General features: G+C 33.2%; 1 non-coding gene across 1 annotated transcript; it reads left to right on the top strand.

The window, feature by feature from the left end:
- Window positions 1–17,682: 17,682 nt before the first annotated feature.
- Window positions 17,683–17,789, top strand: LOC113743097 (small nucleolar RNA R71). The gene has a single exon (XR_003460984.1). It is a non-coding gene; the product is annotated as a small nucleolar RNA R71 (small nucleolar RNA).
- Window positions 17,790–18,338: the final 549 nt, after the last annotated feature.

Raw genomic sequence — 18,338 nt, 5'->3', positions numbered from 1 at the left:
ATCTCTTCAAATCACCAAAGGTTGCTTCTACAAGATTCTATGATCATTTGATCAGATACAACCAGATTTCTTGCAGAAAAATTGGTCAAAAGGGTTGTATGAACAAGGAACAAGTTACAGATCAAGTTTTAGCTACAAAAGAAGAATACGCGACCTAAAAAATGCAACCTTAGGTCGGGTATTGCACCCTACATTTTGCTTTTTGCAAATTTGCTCATTCGGGGCAAATTTCATCCTTACTCTGTTTTTTGTCCAATTTCAATTGATATTTTCTCAAAATGGATGCTTAAGTAACTCTTGTGTAAAACATGAAATTTGTAACCCTTGAGTTAGTTTCCAATGCATCAAGAATCATTCAATTTGGAGCTCTGTGGACCAAAAAATTACCAAAATACCCTCGATTGGTTAGAATTCTATTTCAACTTTCGACAATGAAAATGCATTTTGGTATTTCAATTTTTTGACAATGAAAACAACTAAACTCGACTTCAATATCTCATACCAAATGTAGATCTATATCATAGTTTCAAAATGGTACAAGAATCACCTTAATCCGATGCTTGTAACTCAAGATATTGCCGAAATACTAAAATGTATCAAAGCTGTGAAACTCCTTTTCTTTCGAACTTAATTGCATTTCATCTCTTGCACTTCATATTGTCTTTTTATCACTTCAAACCATCGTCAATCATCCAGTTATCTTCTCAATTCATGCCATTTGATGATTGAATCCTTAAATCTCCAAAAAAAAAATGAAGTTTTCACCATTAAAATCCATAAAAATGTAATTTTTCACACTTAAACCACAAAATGCATATTTTCACTAGAAACTTAGTTAATTAGCTATAAAACTAAATAAAACGCACCAAAACTAACTAATAAAACACACTTAAAACATGTAAATTATACACTTATCAAGTTCAACCTCCATCATCGAGAAAATATCAGTTGAAATTGGATAAAAAATAGAGCAAGGATGGAATCTGTCCAAAATTGAGCAAACCTGTAAAAGGCAATACTTGGGATACAATACGGGACCTAAGGTCGTGTTTTCGAGATCGCATATTCTTCAGTTTTCAGCTGCAACTTGCTCTACAACTTGTTCTGTATTCACACAACTTTCTAGCTCAATTCTAGCAAGTAATTTCGGCTATATCTGATCAAGAAGAGTGTGGAAAATTGGGGAACCAACCTTTGGAAGTTTTAAGAGCCAAAAATGATAACTAGAAATAATTCATTTTGTGACAGCCCCACCTTCCCCTTAGGTGAACCAAAGGGGTTAGCGGACTGCCTGCCCAACTCTCGCCAGGACTAACGGTTCAGTTTAGAGCGATCTAATACTTTCCGGAACATACAAACGCCCGTAAACAAGTCAAAATCACAAAATAAAAAAAATGAAATCGGAGCCGGTCATTGACAGTAACTGCCAACATCAATCAAACATTTATACGTTGAAATTAAGCATATACAATCCAAAGTGGCATACAAAAGTTATTCAAAAGTTGATACATGTACGGTTTGCCAAATCAAAAGAGAAAACGGACCCAAAAGTACATTTAGGGTTTCAATCAATGAGCTATACAAAAGATATGTCCATCTAGCTCAATTCGGCAACCAACTATCAAATCCAGTCCAAAAGTATTTATTTTCCTGTAAGGAAAATAAAAGGGGCAGAGTGAGCTTACGCTCAGTGGTATACTATCACTCAAGCAACCAAGTTATATAGGCATAAAGCGGTCAAGAAAGAAATAAACCAAGATCACACATTAACAAGATGGGTAAAATGATACAGACGGCTCTCAAGAGCCCCTTTCCTCGCTCGTATACTTGATCGGATTTCATTGACCCTCCATCAATGTTTACAAAGTAACCATCCGTAGGCTCCACTTTACTTCCATTCCTTCCACCCAACATACCCCTACCGGGCCCGAACTCCAAACAGTAGAAATTTGGTAATACTCGAGTATACCGGAATCAAGAGTCTCACTACTACAAGATTCCATATAACAGTCCCCATGGCTCGTCAATTTTCACGACCAAGCCCTCGCCGGCTCGACCCAATCGACTACCAATGGGGTTGAGCTCAGTAGTATCAGTAATGGTCGTTGGATACTCATCCAAGCGACACCAAATTCATGAACCAAATTCAGTATTTCATGTATCATTCAATCATTACAGTGAAACAGTAGACAGTCATATGAGATACCAAATGGGTGAGAGCGATCAAGTACACCCTCACTTAATCAATTTCAACGGAGCAAATAAGCCTTCAAGGCATCAAGTTCACATATACCAAAGCCACATTGTAAACAACAAGTGAGTAGTACACTCACCAAGCAAGCAAGTGAAATTTCATCAACTTCCGCTCAAAGAGCGTCTTGGACCACCGTCACGTCCTAGAACATTCAAATAAGTATAATAAGACTCAATTACAAGTCATAACCAAATCCACATACCACCAAAATAAGGTTCCACTAGAATGTATAAGCACTAGAGTAAACCAGGGAAATCCGGAAACGGAATTAAGCTCTAATCCAAAAAAATAGTTTTTGACATTATTTTACGATTTTGGCACCATTAGCACTACGATTATCGGATGGAGGTGAAAGATACACTGTTTTGAAGCTAACAGATAGGGCTACAATGTTGTAGAAGGTCACTCAGCCCAGTTCATAGTGAAACTAGGCCAAAAATGCAGGATACTAAACCAGAACCGTAAAAATAGGTGAACAAACCGTATTCTGGTTAATAAACTGTAAGTCAGGCTACCTAAGTCCAAATCAAGTGATTCCAAAGCCATTCGAAAGCTAAGACATCAGGCTACATTTCTTCAGAAGACCTCAACAACCAATTCTGAAGTATTCCCAACCAAAATAACCCATTACAGAAGCAATTCTCAAGTTCGGGTGAAAACAGGGCAGCAGGGGTATTTCGGTCTTTTCACAAGCTACACTACTCCGATTGACCTGAAATTTTGAAGGCATCTCTAAAATATCATTCCCTACAACTTTCATGATTTAACCCAAAACTAATTCGGCCTCTAACTATGATGAACAGTGCCGGGCAGAATGAGGGGAAAATAAAACCCTAACTTCCAAAATTTCTTTCCAAAGCAGAAATTTTCTGCAATTAACCACAATTTACACCTTCTAGCTTCATTCTAGATCAATTCCCATCATCATACAAAGCCACACCATATTACACATATGAAACAGAAAATTCATGATATAATCAAAAAAATTCACCAATCTCAACCCAATTCAAGATATCTTTCACCCAATCACACATTTAATCAACACAAATCATTATTTTGACATTATCAAGACCAAAGGAAGCATTCCCTAGCTACTCACCTTGAAATGCAAGAAAAGGAACAACTTGGCACCTTAATCCTCCAAACAACTCCACTAAACACCTCACAATCACTCACTTAAGGGTTTCTATGGAACAAAAGCAAGATTAAATGGTTGAGTTATTGGATTTGAGCAAGAGTAGAGCTAGGAATTTGGAGAGTTTTCCTTTCTTTCTTCCTTGGAGAGAGCCGGCTTCAAGGTGCTTGAAATGGAGATGATTTTGGTAATTTTTTGGTTTATATAGTCAATTGGTAAAAATGTGAATAGTAGTCAAAATGTAAGGTTTAATCATATGGTGACACTTGTCACCCTATTTAATGCATGCATATCACTTTGTTTCCTCTCACACCAATCCACTTGGTAACCTCTATTTATCTCTTAGCACCCGATAATTTAAACCCAGTATCCAAAACTTAACCTAGTTGGCCGAATTTTTCCGAACTTTCCGCACTAGCGGGTCCCACGTCCGGTGTATGCTCTTAATTTTTCAAAAATTAACCGATACTAGAAAAATCACCTAAAACCTATTTTTACTCATAAAAATTATCGAAACAATTTTCCTAATAAAGAAAATGCAGAAAACATGCCAGTAAAGAGAATAAACCCTAGAAAATGAGAAAATTACGGGTTCTCACACATTTGGCTCTTGAATAGTCTATAAATAGCAGCCTTTGGAGACCATTTTCACAATTTTGGAAGGCTAGAGAAACTCACCAAAAATATAGTTTTCATTAGAATTTCCTTAGTTCATTAGTTTAGTTTAGTAGTTTAGTATAGAGTTGTATAGTTTTTATCCACTCTTGTATATTCTCTATATTAGGATGAACATGGAGATAAAGAAAGAGGGGCTCAATCACACGTGATAAGGGTTATCTCTTCTCTGACTCTTTATCTTTTGTATTGGATTCTTAATTATGGTTAATATGCAAGTTTTGGATTTGTATTTCAATATATGTTTCTATAGTTTATGCATAGGATTATATATGAACTTTCTATATCTTGTTAGTGACATTTACTTGATTATTTGATGATATTATTTTTGAGTAAGTTATTTATCACTTTTGATTTTCTAATCATGATTAACCGTCCATTAATTGTGATAATTTTAAGGTGTTAAATTTGCAATGAAAATTGGAATTTAACACTAGTTCAAGAAAGTGATAAACCTAGAAAATACACTCACGAGAGTCGAGATACACTTATATGGTTTTAGTGACTTGTTTCATGTAATTTCATAGAAGAAATGAACTTGTAGTTAATTTCATAATCATGAGAGTATGTATGGTTTAGCTGCAAGTATAGTTGATTCACTACGAGAGTAGGTTTCACATACATTAGGAAATTACGTTATAACTAGTCAAGATAATAATAGTCAATTAACCAGTAACTTCATTTGCAAGAGTAGTGAGGCATTCCATACCTCAAGGAGTTTATATTGTTATTTTTATTACTTTCATCTCATGTTTGTATTGTAAATTTAATCTTTTGTATTTGTGATAGTCTAAATAATAAAGGAGTTCGAAAATCATCGGTAATTGACAATCTTCCCTGTGGGATCGACACCTAATACCCCTATGCACAATAAACAACTCGTATACTTGTGAAAAATCATGTATAGGGTATTTAGGAATATATAAATGTAAAATTTGACCATGGATGAATTAATTATTATATGTATACCCCACGCTCGTCACTAACATCATAATAGAAGGACTATATTGCACTTAGATTAAATTACCCTTATTAAACTTATTTTCTAAACTAAATTTTATATAAATACATAATCTTATGAATTGGGCTTTGTGAATGAGGATTTCAATCAGCTCAAATTCAGTCCAAAGAAAATCTTCTATTTTAGCTTGAATTCAGCTCATTTAAAGCTCTTAAATGACTTAGGGTCCATTTGGATTCCTTGTTTTTGCCTCTGTTTTTGAAAAACTGTTTTTCACATTCCAAATGTTACAGTAAATGTGTATTTTCAAAACAACTTCAAAAACACCATATCCAAACATTATCAAAAACAACTCCATATGTATATTTCAATTATGTATATTATATATATATTAATATAAATTGAAATATACAAATTAAAAATTATATATTATATAAATATTTATATACATTAATATTATCCATAATATAATATAATATACATAATATATAATATTGTACACATTTATGTATAAACATTTATACATAATATATTATGTACATTATATTATAATATATACATTATTAATGTATAATATTATTATGTACATTATTGTGTATAATAATGTATGATAATGTTATGTATAATATATAATATACATAATATGTAATAATGTATAAATGTATATTATGTATAATATATTATATTATGTATATTATATTATATATATACAATATTATGTATATTATACAAATTTAAAATTATATATTATATATTTATAAATTATAAATTATATAAATATTTATATAATGAAATATACAATAAATATTACAAATTGAAATATTATATAAACACCATATTTATAATATCATAATATTTATAATTAATATTAATGTATATTATATATTTATATATTTATATATTTATTTATACATATTATAAATATTTTATTTTATTTAAAAAATATTTTTATATATTTACAATTATTATATAAATTATATATAATATAATATATAATATATAATATATATATTATACATTTAAATAAATGTACATTTATACATATTACATATATTAATGTATATTTATAATATACATTTATATTATGTATTATATATAATATAATACATTTTTACATTTATATTAATATACATAATATTAATTTTATATTTATACATAATATTAATACATTTATACATATATATTAATTATATTAATACATTTATACATAATATTAATATATATTTATAATATATTAATTTATACATTTATATAATATTCATTTATAATTTACACATTTCTAATAATACACACTTATACATTTATAAATATATTTATATTATGTATTATATATAATATAATACATTTATAATGCATTTATATATTTTTATATAAATATATGAATATATTTATTTATAAATATTTATAAATGTATTATAAATGCATAAATGTATATTTATATAAAAATATATAATTTATAATTTATAATTTATAATTTATACATTTATACATTTATATAATATTCATTTATAATTTATACATCTATAATAATATACATTTATAAATATATTTATATTATGTATTACATATAATATAATACATTTATAATGCATTTATATAAATATATAAATATATTTATTTATAAATATTTATAAATGTATTATAAATGCATAAATGTATATAAATATAAAATTATAAAAATTATAAATTATAAATTATAAATTATAAAAATACTCAAAAATATGTTTTAAAAATACCTCTAAAAATAATCCAAAAAACATCTACAGTAAAAGTTTTTCATATAGTTTTTGAAAAACAACCCCAAAAATAACTAATCCAAACGGACTTGTATTTTAAAAACGAAATGCTACAGTGCTATTTTTAAAAAACAACCCCAAAAATAACTAATCCAAACGGAGCCAGGTTTTAATCAATTTAATCCTATATTTCAAATTTAGGTTCAAAATTTTGGTCAAAATCTATTTTTCAGGCCCGAATGGGCTAAGTTTGAGTGAATGTGAATTTTTATATAGCAAAACCCTTGTTTTACTTTATAATTCTAAAGTTTCAAACTACTCTATTTTAATAAAAGTTATAAATATTAATTGTTTATTAATATTTTATAAATATTAAATTATTTGATTAAAAAGAATCTACAAATTAAGGAGTGCTTTGATCATTAAAATAGTAATTCTACCTCATCCAATGTCCAACCAAACACAGGATAGGATTATTTCTCAACATATCCTATCCAACCCAAAACCAACCAAACACTAGATATTTGGATTATTTATCGGGAGATGACACAATCCAAGATTAATAATCTGAGATGGGTCATTCCATCTCATCCGATCATGAATCAAACTAGCCGTAAGAGGATAAATTATCATTCCTTCTTAGATCAGAAAAAAGTGTCTTAAGCACTTGTGGCACTTAAAGTCCCAAAAGACATATTCGATAATTTTAGAACTTGAGATGGATAAAATTCTCTTAGAATTCCATGTCTATCATGTCACATAACCCCATTAATAATATTAAATATTTTACTAGCAATGTTATAATATGTTTTAATTATTTGTTCTTACTATATGTATGTGCCAAATTGATTTTCATTTACTAAAACTTCTAATATATTGTAAGATTCTCATCATGTTTCTTGTATTACATGTTCATATCATAGTTATGGATGTTAGAAACGTAGCTAATATTTCTACTATGACTGCTTAGTTTGCAATTCTGGATGTTATAGATACAGCAAAGGTATTTCTGGTAGCAAACGGATTTGGGATACGAATGGCCTGCCTCTTCACACTTCAGGGTCATTGGAATTTTTAAGTTGTACTACCATTTATGTCTGACTCTCCAACTTCATCATTCGGGAGTTCCCTAAGCCCTACTATATGTCTTACAATATATCTTATAGCAAGAACCTACAAGAGACGTTATGCATTTTGATTCGAAAATAATTGTCGAGAAAATCTACATCTATCCTCTTTTCTCCACATCTAAAAGTTTTAGGAAAATATTCTTGATTTGGTCGAAGATAATTTCACTCCATGGTTAACAAAGTAAAATCTTGATGATTCATCCAAGGTAGATTTTCCAATAGTGCCTCGTCTTCTTTGATGATCATCCAAGGCAAGATCAAAAAAATCTCTAGATTAGCAAAAAGCAATGGAACACTGAAGAAGCTAGATAGAGATTTTTCTTCCAAATATTTGATGAGATTTTGATAGTTTTTGGTACTATTAATTAAGTAGGTTTGCTAAATTTTGAATTTGCTTTATGCAAACATATATGCATCAATTTTTATTTGGTCCTACCTATGTATACAGGCAACTAATCTATCATTATCAATTTTGATTTGGTCCTACCTATGTACATATACAGGCAACTAATCCATCTTTATCGAAAAATTTGGGGTGGAAGAATGGTCTCAAATTGCTAAGATGTTGAAAGGGGAATTTGGAAGCAGTGTAGAACAAGATGGTACAATCATTCGAGGCCTATGGTAAGTGAAGAGAAAAAGTTTAAACATTAAATTTGAGAATGACTTTTGACATAATTTCAGACTTATCTCTTACAAAATCGTTATTCAATCTTGACTTAGGTGCATAACCTCATCCCACAAGGAAATTGGACATCATCAAATCAGAACATAACCTCATCCTCTACTTCTTGACTGCTCCAAAAGCTGATTCGTAACATCCCGTAAGGTCCAAGTGGAGAGGTCTTGCTAAACAATACAGACAAGGAAATCATCAAATCATCAGAACATAACCTCATCCCACAAACAAGGTCATCAGATCATCAGAGCATAATGACGGGTTTTTACTTTAAGGGTCCGTTTGTTTCGGGTGAAAATGTTTTCCAGGAAAATATTTTCCTAATTTCCCGTGTTTGGTTGCACAAAAGTTACTGAAAACATTTTCCTATGTAAAATATTTTCACTCATCTTATGGAAAACAACTTCCCTTCCCAACTTCCTGAAGTTGTTTTCCGAAATGCATGTATCTTGCCTGTAGTATGTTCCAAACTTACTGAAATCATCTTGCAGTATGTTCTTTTTTTTTTTTTAGTGTAAACAGGAAGACTCGAACCCAAGACCTCTTCCTTACACTCCCTCCCCCGTACCACCCAACCCTCCCCCTAGTATATTCAAAATAAAAAAAAACGTCATCCTGCTCATCCTATGCTAGTAATTAATTATGTATAATAGGGACATTCTTTTCTAGAGAAACTTTCAGCAGTGAGAATGCAAGATATATGTCACAATAAGCATTGCATGTGATTGATATTTGACACTAAATGGCTAGCAATTTATTTATTTGCTTAAGGAGATATTTTTTATTCATATATACCTTTCTTCAAGATTTTTTAAAGTTAAACAATGAGATAAATTTTCTTATTTTGCATGGGAAGAAGTATGTAGTTATAATGTGTAGAAAGTAAAGATAGAGATAAAAGTGAAAATATTTCAAAAGTTAAACAAACACCAGAAAAATGAAGTAAGAAAATATTTTCAATAAGCTAACCAAACACCTGAAAATGATGAAAAGGAAATGATTTTCATGAAAAATTACTTCCACGGAAAATATTTTCCCAAGGAAAACATTTTACTTCCAACCAAACAGACCCTAAGTGCAAGTTTAATTCCGAATTTACACCCGTTGGACTGCAAGTATACAGGTCGCAATTGTAGTACGAGATGTGTATCGGGTCGATCCCACGAGGAGCAATTTAAAACAATTATTACATACTAATTTACTCTATTATTTAGACTCACAATTAATTTGAGCAGAAACTTCAGATTTTAATTCAACTACAAAAATTCTTAAATAGATAAATGCAATATCTCAAGGGGAGTAGAATTCACTAAATATTAAGATCTAGGGATGTAGATTCCACTTATGACACAAAAGATCTAAAATGAATTAATTCAACACTTGTTACTGCTCTTGTTTAACCAATGATTCATTTCCAGAAATACCAAAATCACATTCTCATGATAATAATGGGTTAAAACAGATTAGTTTTTCCTAATCTCTTGGTAAATACTAAATCTGTTCTTATTCACACATGAAATGCAGATTTCATCCACTTGAATGTATTTCTATTCTCATGAATATACTACTCAAGCTCTACTTATGTCATTCCATTATTTTTACCATTTCTCAATGAGTAAAAACAACTATAAACCTGCTATTGGTGATCAAGCAACAACAAGTAATCCAACATACACAAGTAGATAAGTTAATACAAGACATAACAAGCATAAATCACAATCACTTCATATCATTTGGCCATAAGCTTCATCTACTCCCTAGATAAAGGAAATTAGCTACTCATGAATGATGAAACACTCATAACTTCATTAATGCAAATCATCATGAATTTACAAATACAAACAGAGTAAAGAAAGTCTTAGCCAAGATATGGTGAAGCCTTCCAAAAATCTCCTTTGTCTTGAACTTAGATGATTACAAGATGAAATCCCAATTGCCCCTTGCAAGTCCTAGGTAGAGAGAATATGTTTTTCTGTAAGAAGCTAAGCTACGAATGGATCCCAGACCTCTCCCCATATTTCTGCATAAAAGGTGGTAGAAATTCCATTCCTCTCACTTCATAATTTCCTCCACTCAGATTTTGTAAAAAGAAGTCAAAGATATGATGTTTCCTTTTGTCCACACTCATTTGGTCTTCTCTTTTATTGCAGAAGCATGTGCACCGAATTCCCTTGCATCTTATAGCTGGAAAGTGGTATGAACACAAGAGAATTGACTGAGTCAAATTGCAGAATTTCGGCTATAAAACGCGCCTACACAAAACGCGGCATAACTCGCGTTTTGTCTACTCGCGTTTTCACTCTGGCCTTATTTCAACTGCAATTTTCTCCATGATGAAGGCCGAACTAGCTTTTGTGAAAAACACAAAAGTTGTAGCCCTTTGAGTTAGCTTTCCAATGCTTCAAGAATCATCCAAATCGGAGCTTTGTAGCCTGAGATATGATCGAAATACTGTCACCTGTTCAAACCTCTGTTTTAACTTCCGACCACAGAATGCAGCTTCTGTATTCCAACGTTTTGCCCATGAAGATGGCAGAAATGGATTTCGATGTCTTCATACGAATTGTAGGTCTCTTTCTTAGCTTTAAAATGGTATAAAGATCACCTCAATCCGATAAGTGTAGCTCCAGATATGGTCAAAATACTGAAGAGTGTCAAAACTGACTTGAAGTGCAATTCTTCATTTGAACGTTTTTCACTTCATTTTTCTTTTCACCACTTAATTTCATCACCAAATCTCTATTTTTCACCTCATTTGCCATCCTTTGGTGATTGAGTCATCATTCCTGCATAAAAATGAAGGTTTTACCATTAAAATCACTAAAAATGCAATATTATCCACTTTTACCAAAAATATATAATTTTACCAAAAACCTCTTTATTTTATTTATAAAACTAAATAATCAACTCAAAATTAACTAATAAAATGCACTTAAAAATACGTAAAATAAACTCTTATCAAATACCCCCACACTTGAATCATTGCTTGTCCTCAAGCAATATAAAATTCTAACCATCAATGATCCAAAAAAATTGAAAATAAACATATGTAGTATTTCAACTCCATTTCCTTGAATCAAGGTAAATAACTCTTATGTGATCTTTCCATTAAGTTCAAGTACTCATAATATCAAGCAAAGAAGAGCCAAGTATACCATAATTTTACCAATTCAACTCAACTTCTTATTTTTATCCAATTTCGCAAGCAAGCAACTCCTATAGTCAATAAAAATGCTAACTAATCTCATGATCAACTTCTTATTTTTCTTAAAGAGGGATTTAATTAATTATTTATTTATTTATTTATTTATTTATTTTTTATATTTTAAGGGTTAAATATTACTTAAGCTGTGAAAAATGCCTTTTGACGCGAAGATCAACATTTTTAGATGCAGATCCCCGGTTACTCAACATTTCACATACTCAAGTTGCTTTGCATACTCTTAATTCAAGTACCTTTTTACGCGAATGTCGACATTTGTAGATGCCAACCCCCGGTTACTCGGTATGAGAATCATTGGAGTCGAACAACCCTTTTTTTTTTTTTTCAATATATATATATATAATAAAATTCCCTCTAAGAGTAATCATGAGAAGAGTATGACACTTATTAACCATATTAATTTCTTATCTTATAAAATTAGATAAAAAGAAGAATTTTCATCAAATATACAAAATGTAAGCATAATTTTCTCCATTTTACTAGATATACTTTCCTATAGATGTAAAAATTATAATCACATAAAAATCATTTCCAAATTTCATGAGAAAAGAAGTATCAAAACCGCATATATTTATTTTAAAAGGATAAGTGACAACATTTTATTTATTTATTATAGTTAATAACATATATGTGTATAAGGTTTTGGAAAAATTTTGACAGAATCTCCCCTTAAAAGTGGACTAAAACTCCCTGCCAGCAACCACAAGAAACACCATTTAAGCACAAGAATTATATCAAACACAACTGGACTAAAACTCCCTGCCAGCAACCACAAGAAACACCATTTAAGCACAAGAATTATATCAAACACAACTAAAACCACAAGTATCACACATATTTCTCCCCCCACACTTAAATTACACATTGTCCTCAATGTGTAGGGAAGAAATGAAACAAAAGAAGAAAAGAAAAGAAAGAAGTACTCCCCAAGTCAATGGCTGAGATCCTTATCAGCCACTAATCACGAACCACTGTCAAAATACAAGTACCTACCACATAGAAAACAGAAAAATAAAATGAAGTTAAACATCTTAAGTTCCACAAGTTAAGATAATTAGGCAAGCAAGTTCATCAACTAAAGATAGCTTCTGCAGTGTGCCAAGTCAGTCATCCCCCTCAGCATCATCGTCATCCTGTGCATCACGATTGGGCGGTGGATGAATGCCCAAATGATCTTCAATTCGGCTTAGACGATTCCTAACGTCAGCGAACTGGAATGCAAAGTCCTCCATATGATCAAAAAGTCGCTGCCAATTAGTTTGTGGTGGAGGAGGAGGTGGTTCTGCAGTAGAAGGTCCAGCTTCATCCCGACCATGTCTAGCCTTTTGTCTCTGCTCCTGAACAGGGCGTGGAATGTCTCCCGTGCCAATACCAAGGCGGCGAAGAGTAGTGATAGTCATCTCAGCACGTGGTGGAACATACTCCCGCCGCATGCCTTCCAAGGGAACCTCAAAACGGGGAAAGATTAAAGTCAGTAGACGAGGAAATGATAGTTTGAAGGAAGTTGTCTTACGCCTCGCCGTAGACCTAATGTGGCTGATGATGATGTTAGGCAATGAAATCCGAGCATATGGAGATGTCCGGTTATGGAACATGTAATCCAAGAAGTAAATATCGCTCTTGCGGACCTCCGTGTGCCCCGTCTTCTTTGGGATGACATTGTGAGCCATCATGTAAATGATAAGACGATGACGAGGTTCGAATACATTCGCCAATATGGTCTCCTTTCTGGTAGAGCGAAAAGGTTGGTACTCGAGACCAAACCTAGCCATGGCCAATGAGGGATCCCACCTCCTATTCGGGGGAACAAACTCCTTCTTCAAGTCTACTGGACGTCCGTCATCCATACACCCCAAAATAGCAGCCAAATCTTGCCGTGACAAGGTGATTCGTCTTCCACGCACCCAGGACTCAACTATTTCTCCACTATGGCGCGCCTTACTTTCAATGTTGGCGTAAAACTCGCGCACCAACTCTGGGTAGTAATGGTTTGGAAGGGTGAGAATCGGAGCCCATCCTAGCTGAGCAAAAGCTTCTGAGATGTTGTACATCATCTCAACTGGTGGACTGACGTGCATCTCAAACAAAAACTCCAAATTAGCACGCGCCTCATGCCACTCCTGATTCCTGCGAGTGTTGAACCTAGCACTGTCAAATACTGATTTTCCCGCTCCACGGGAGGTGCCCTCACCAGGTCGACGGTTAATTGGTGGAGGAGAAGGTTTATTCTCCTCTTCAGTCACCTCCATCTCTTCATTAACCTCCCTCTCCTCGCTACTAGAGGATGAAAGTACCGCTCTTCTTCCCCTGGGCATAGTACCTAAAAAATATTTCAATTATTCCACATGTACTACAACTCATTATTTGGCAATAAAAGTTCAGCATTAATCCAAATAACCTCAAATACAATTGCTCAAGTTCTAATCATTCAATGATCGTACAAGACATATTTTCTGCCTAAAGTTGCCCAAAATCACCAAATTACACAAGATATGTATCAATTATACTTTAATTAGTGAAAATAGGAACAATTATGATTATAACTATTTAGAATTAACAATAATAATATGCTTTTAGCTATAATCATGTTTAGGCAAAAATTAAACTAATTAACTCACCAAATCAACCAAATTACTCACTATACACAATGCACATGCTTAAACATCATCAACTAACCATTTTTAACCATAATTTAACATCACCAATGACTCAAAAACATCCTTGTTCCTTTTTCCAATTTCATCTAAATATAGCAATTGTGAATTTTAAAGTACTTGAAAACCAATAAATTGCTACATTTAAACATTTAAACATGCTTAAACAATCATAATAATCATGAATAAAATCAAAAATAGCCATGAACCTCATCAAATTTTCGAAATTAAAAGATGTCAGATAGCTCAGGATAAAAAATATGAACTTCTAAAATCAAAAGATTTGATGAAGAAACTTACCTCAATCACGTAGAAGGATGTTTGGTGATGCTAAAAATGCAAAAAGCCCTATGAAACAACCTTCAATTGACCTCTAATTGAAGAAATTAGAGTTTAAGAACCCTAACCTTCAATCTCTCAAAAACCTGATTTTAGGTGTTTTTCTTGGATTTTAATCGGTTAAAAAGGGTATATGAAGCTCAAAAGGTGTTGGGGTGATGATTTCTAGCAAGATTATGGAGTAAAAATTAAGATTTGTGAGTTGGGTAGAAGAGAAGAAGAAAAACGCGGCTGGAAAAATTGAGAAGAGAGGAAAAAAATTTGAAGCTGAAATCGCGTTTTTGAGGGTTATATTCAGACACAGAAAACGCGACTAAAAACGCGCCTTCAACTCGCGTTTTTGAAGTCGCGTTTCCTGCACAAATCTTGCAGGACTGAAAACGCGACTGTGTTGGAAAACGCGACTTTGCGTCGCGTTTCCGAAGTCGCGTTTTTGACTCTTGATCCAGGCTTGAAAACGCGAATTCCATTAAAACGCGACTCTAGGTCGCGTTTTGAAGGCGCGTTTTCTTTTCTGCAGGCGCAGAATTGAAAACGCGATTCTGAGAAACGCGACATTTAGTCGCGTTTTCTTGGGAAACGCGTTTTCTGCTTCGATTTTTAGCAGAATTTCAACTTTTGAAAAATTACAAAAGGTACCCCAATGACTCAAAATGCATCATAGATCATTTGTTTGCCAATTTTAATGGCTGGAACAAATGTAAAACATTAAAAACATGCATTTTACCCCTTTATAATGAATCAAAAACACCTTTAACGCAAATCGAGGGGTTGAGTTGTTTGATCAAAGTTCGCCTTTTTTGTACTCAATTGGTCATCCTTGCCTTCAATTGCCAACCCTACATTACAAAAACAACAATTTAGCTAAAACATTGATTCAAACCACAAAATCACACCAAGTTAACAAATATAACCTAAATATTGGGTTGCCTCCCAATTAGCGCTTTTGTTTATAGTCGTTGGCTCGACTGAAAAAGTTGAATCACTTTAGAGCATTAGAGAGCGATTTTCTCCCCATGGGTCGAAACTCCCGAACCAATCCACCATGTGGTGAACCATGCATTGATCTTCATAGTCCAATTTCCTCAAATGCCAAGGAGGAATATTAGACTTGTCATAGAGAGGCTCAACTTCACCTTGGAGTGGATTTTGCTTGTCTTTTCTGAATTGGCTCAACTTTTCACCATTTTCTTCATGGAATGGAGAATTTATTAAGCCAACTTCCATCCTTATCTTCTCCTCCTTTGTTCCTACACCATGAAAGTTAGTACCAAGGACATTTATAAATTTAACTTCTTCGGTCCTTTCTTGGTTAACCTTTTCATCATATGGCATATTAGACACAAGAGCAGTAGGCTCTATACTCCCTTCTTTATTATCCAAATTGAATTCCAATTCCTCACCATTAACCCGTAATATAAGCTTACCTTTTTCTACATCAATTATAGTTCGTGCAGTGGCTAAAAACGGTCGTCCTAGAATAATTGGCATTCTCACATCTTCTTCAATATCTAAGACAACAAAATCCACAGGTATTATAGATTGTCTTACCTTTATGAGTACATTTTCCAAAATACCCATGGGATGTGTGATTGACCGATCCGCCAATTGCAATGTAATATTGGTAGCTTTTAGCTCTTGAAGTCCCAATCTCCGGGCAACCGATAACGGTATAAGTGACACACTTGCACCTAAATCACATAAAGCATTAGAAAAATGCAATTGACCAATAGTGCAAGGAATAGAAAAACTTCCCGGATCTTTCAATTTAGGAGGGAGTTTATTCTTAATCAATGCACTACACTCTTCCGTTAATGCTATCATCTCATTATCTACAATTTTCCTCTTCTTTGACATGATGTCTTTCAAGAAACGTGCATAAGAGGGAATCTGTGTTATAGCATCAATGAAAGGAATGTTAATGTGCAATTGTTTAAACATTTTGAAGAACTTTTCAAACTCCCGATCCTGTCCATCTTTCTTCAACCTGTGAGGAAAAGGTATCACATTAGAATTTAATTTGGGATGAAGTGCATCAATATCAATGATAACATGATCATTTTGACTTTCTTGCTCCCCTTCAATTGCTTGCTTCTTGTCTTTTTCACCACCTGAATTTTCAAAATCGAATCCCTCAACCGTTTTACCGCTTCTAAGAATGATTGCATTGACATGCTCTCTCGGATTCACTTCGGTTTTACTTGGTAATTCACCAGGGTTTCTATTGTTGATCACATTGGCAATTTGACCAATTTGAACCTCCACATTCCTGTACATTGTAGTGAGTTGATCCAGTCTCCCTTCTACTCGTTCAAATCTGTCCGAAGTCACCTTAGCAAGTTTTTCCACCGCGATCTCCCAACTCGGTTTAGTTTCAGCCTGTGGTTGCCTTGGTTGAAATCCCGGCGGATTGGTTGGCCTTTGTTGATTGCCTTGATCTTTCCATCCAAAGTTTGGATGATTTCTCCACCCCGGATTGTAAGTATTCGAGTAGGGATTATTTGGAGCATTTCGGTTGTAATTATTGACAAATTGTACCTGCTCAGAATCAACACACTCATTAATATCATGTTCACCTCCACAGAAAGAGCAACAAGCTACGTGAGCATTAGATGAACTTGGGCTAACTCAACCTTGTCTACTCAATAACTTCATCACGTTATTCATTTGGGCACTCAACATATTGAGAGTGTCCATTTCGATCATACCTGCGTGACGTCTCGTATTACCTCTTTCATTGGCCCATTGGTAGTTATTTACGGCCATTTCTTCTATTAAATTCTGAGCTTCTTGGGGTGATTTACCCATTAAAGCTCCACCTGCGGCTGCATCAATAATAGTTTTAGTGGAGAAAGATAAACCATTATAAAAGGTTTGTATGATTAACCATTCCGGCAGTCCATGATGTGGACATTTCCGAAGCAAATCTCTAAACCTTTCCCATGCCTCATATAATGATTCTCCCTCCAATTGACTAAAACTAGTGATATCCATTCTAAGTTTAGCAGTCTTTCCTGGTGGAAAATACTTATTTAAGAATGCTCTTGATAAATCATCCCATCCGGTGAAAGTATTAGGAGCATGAGAGTGTAGCCAAAGTTTGGCCTTATCTCTCAATGAAAATGGGAACAATCTTAGCCTTATAGCATCATCACTAACTCCATTCATTTTAATTGTATCACAAATTTCCAAGAATGTAGCTAAGTGTGTATTAGGATCTTCTACTGCATTACCTCCAAATTGAGATTGTTGAACCATTTGGATAAGTGATGGTTTAATCTCAAAGTTGTTAGCATTTACCGCAGGCCTTGCTATGCTCGTTTGTGAACCTTGTGTTCCCGGTATAGTAAAATCTCGCAGAACTCGCCTATTTAGGTCATTTTCAGCCATTTCTTCTTCAAATGGTAATTCTATCAAGATATCTTCTATTGGCTGCCAAACCTCTTGTTCCTCTTGATGCAGTGTATTCCTCCTTTGTCTCCGCAATGTTCTTTCAATTTCAGGATCAAAATGTCCAACTTCTCTATTTGATCGGTGCATGCACTACAAATA

Source organism: Coffea arabica, chromosome 4e (assembly GCF_036785885.1).
Source record: "Coffea arabica cultivar ET-39 chromosome 4e, Coffea Arabica ET-39 HiFi, whole genome shotgun sequence".
Classification (NCBI taxonomy): Eukaryota; Viridiplantae; Streptophyta; class Magnoliopsida; order Gentianales; family Rubiaceae; genus Coffea; species Coffea arabica.
The sequence above is the reverse complement of the archived record's forward strand: the minus strand, read 5'-3'. Positions and strand labels throughout refer to the sequence as shown.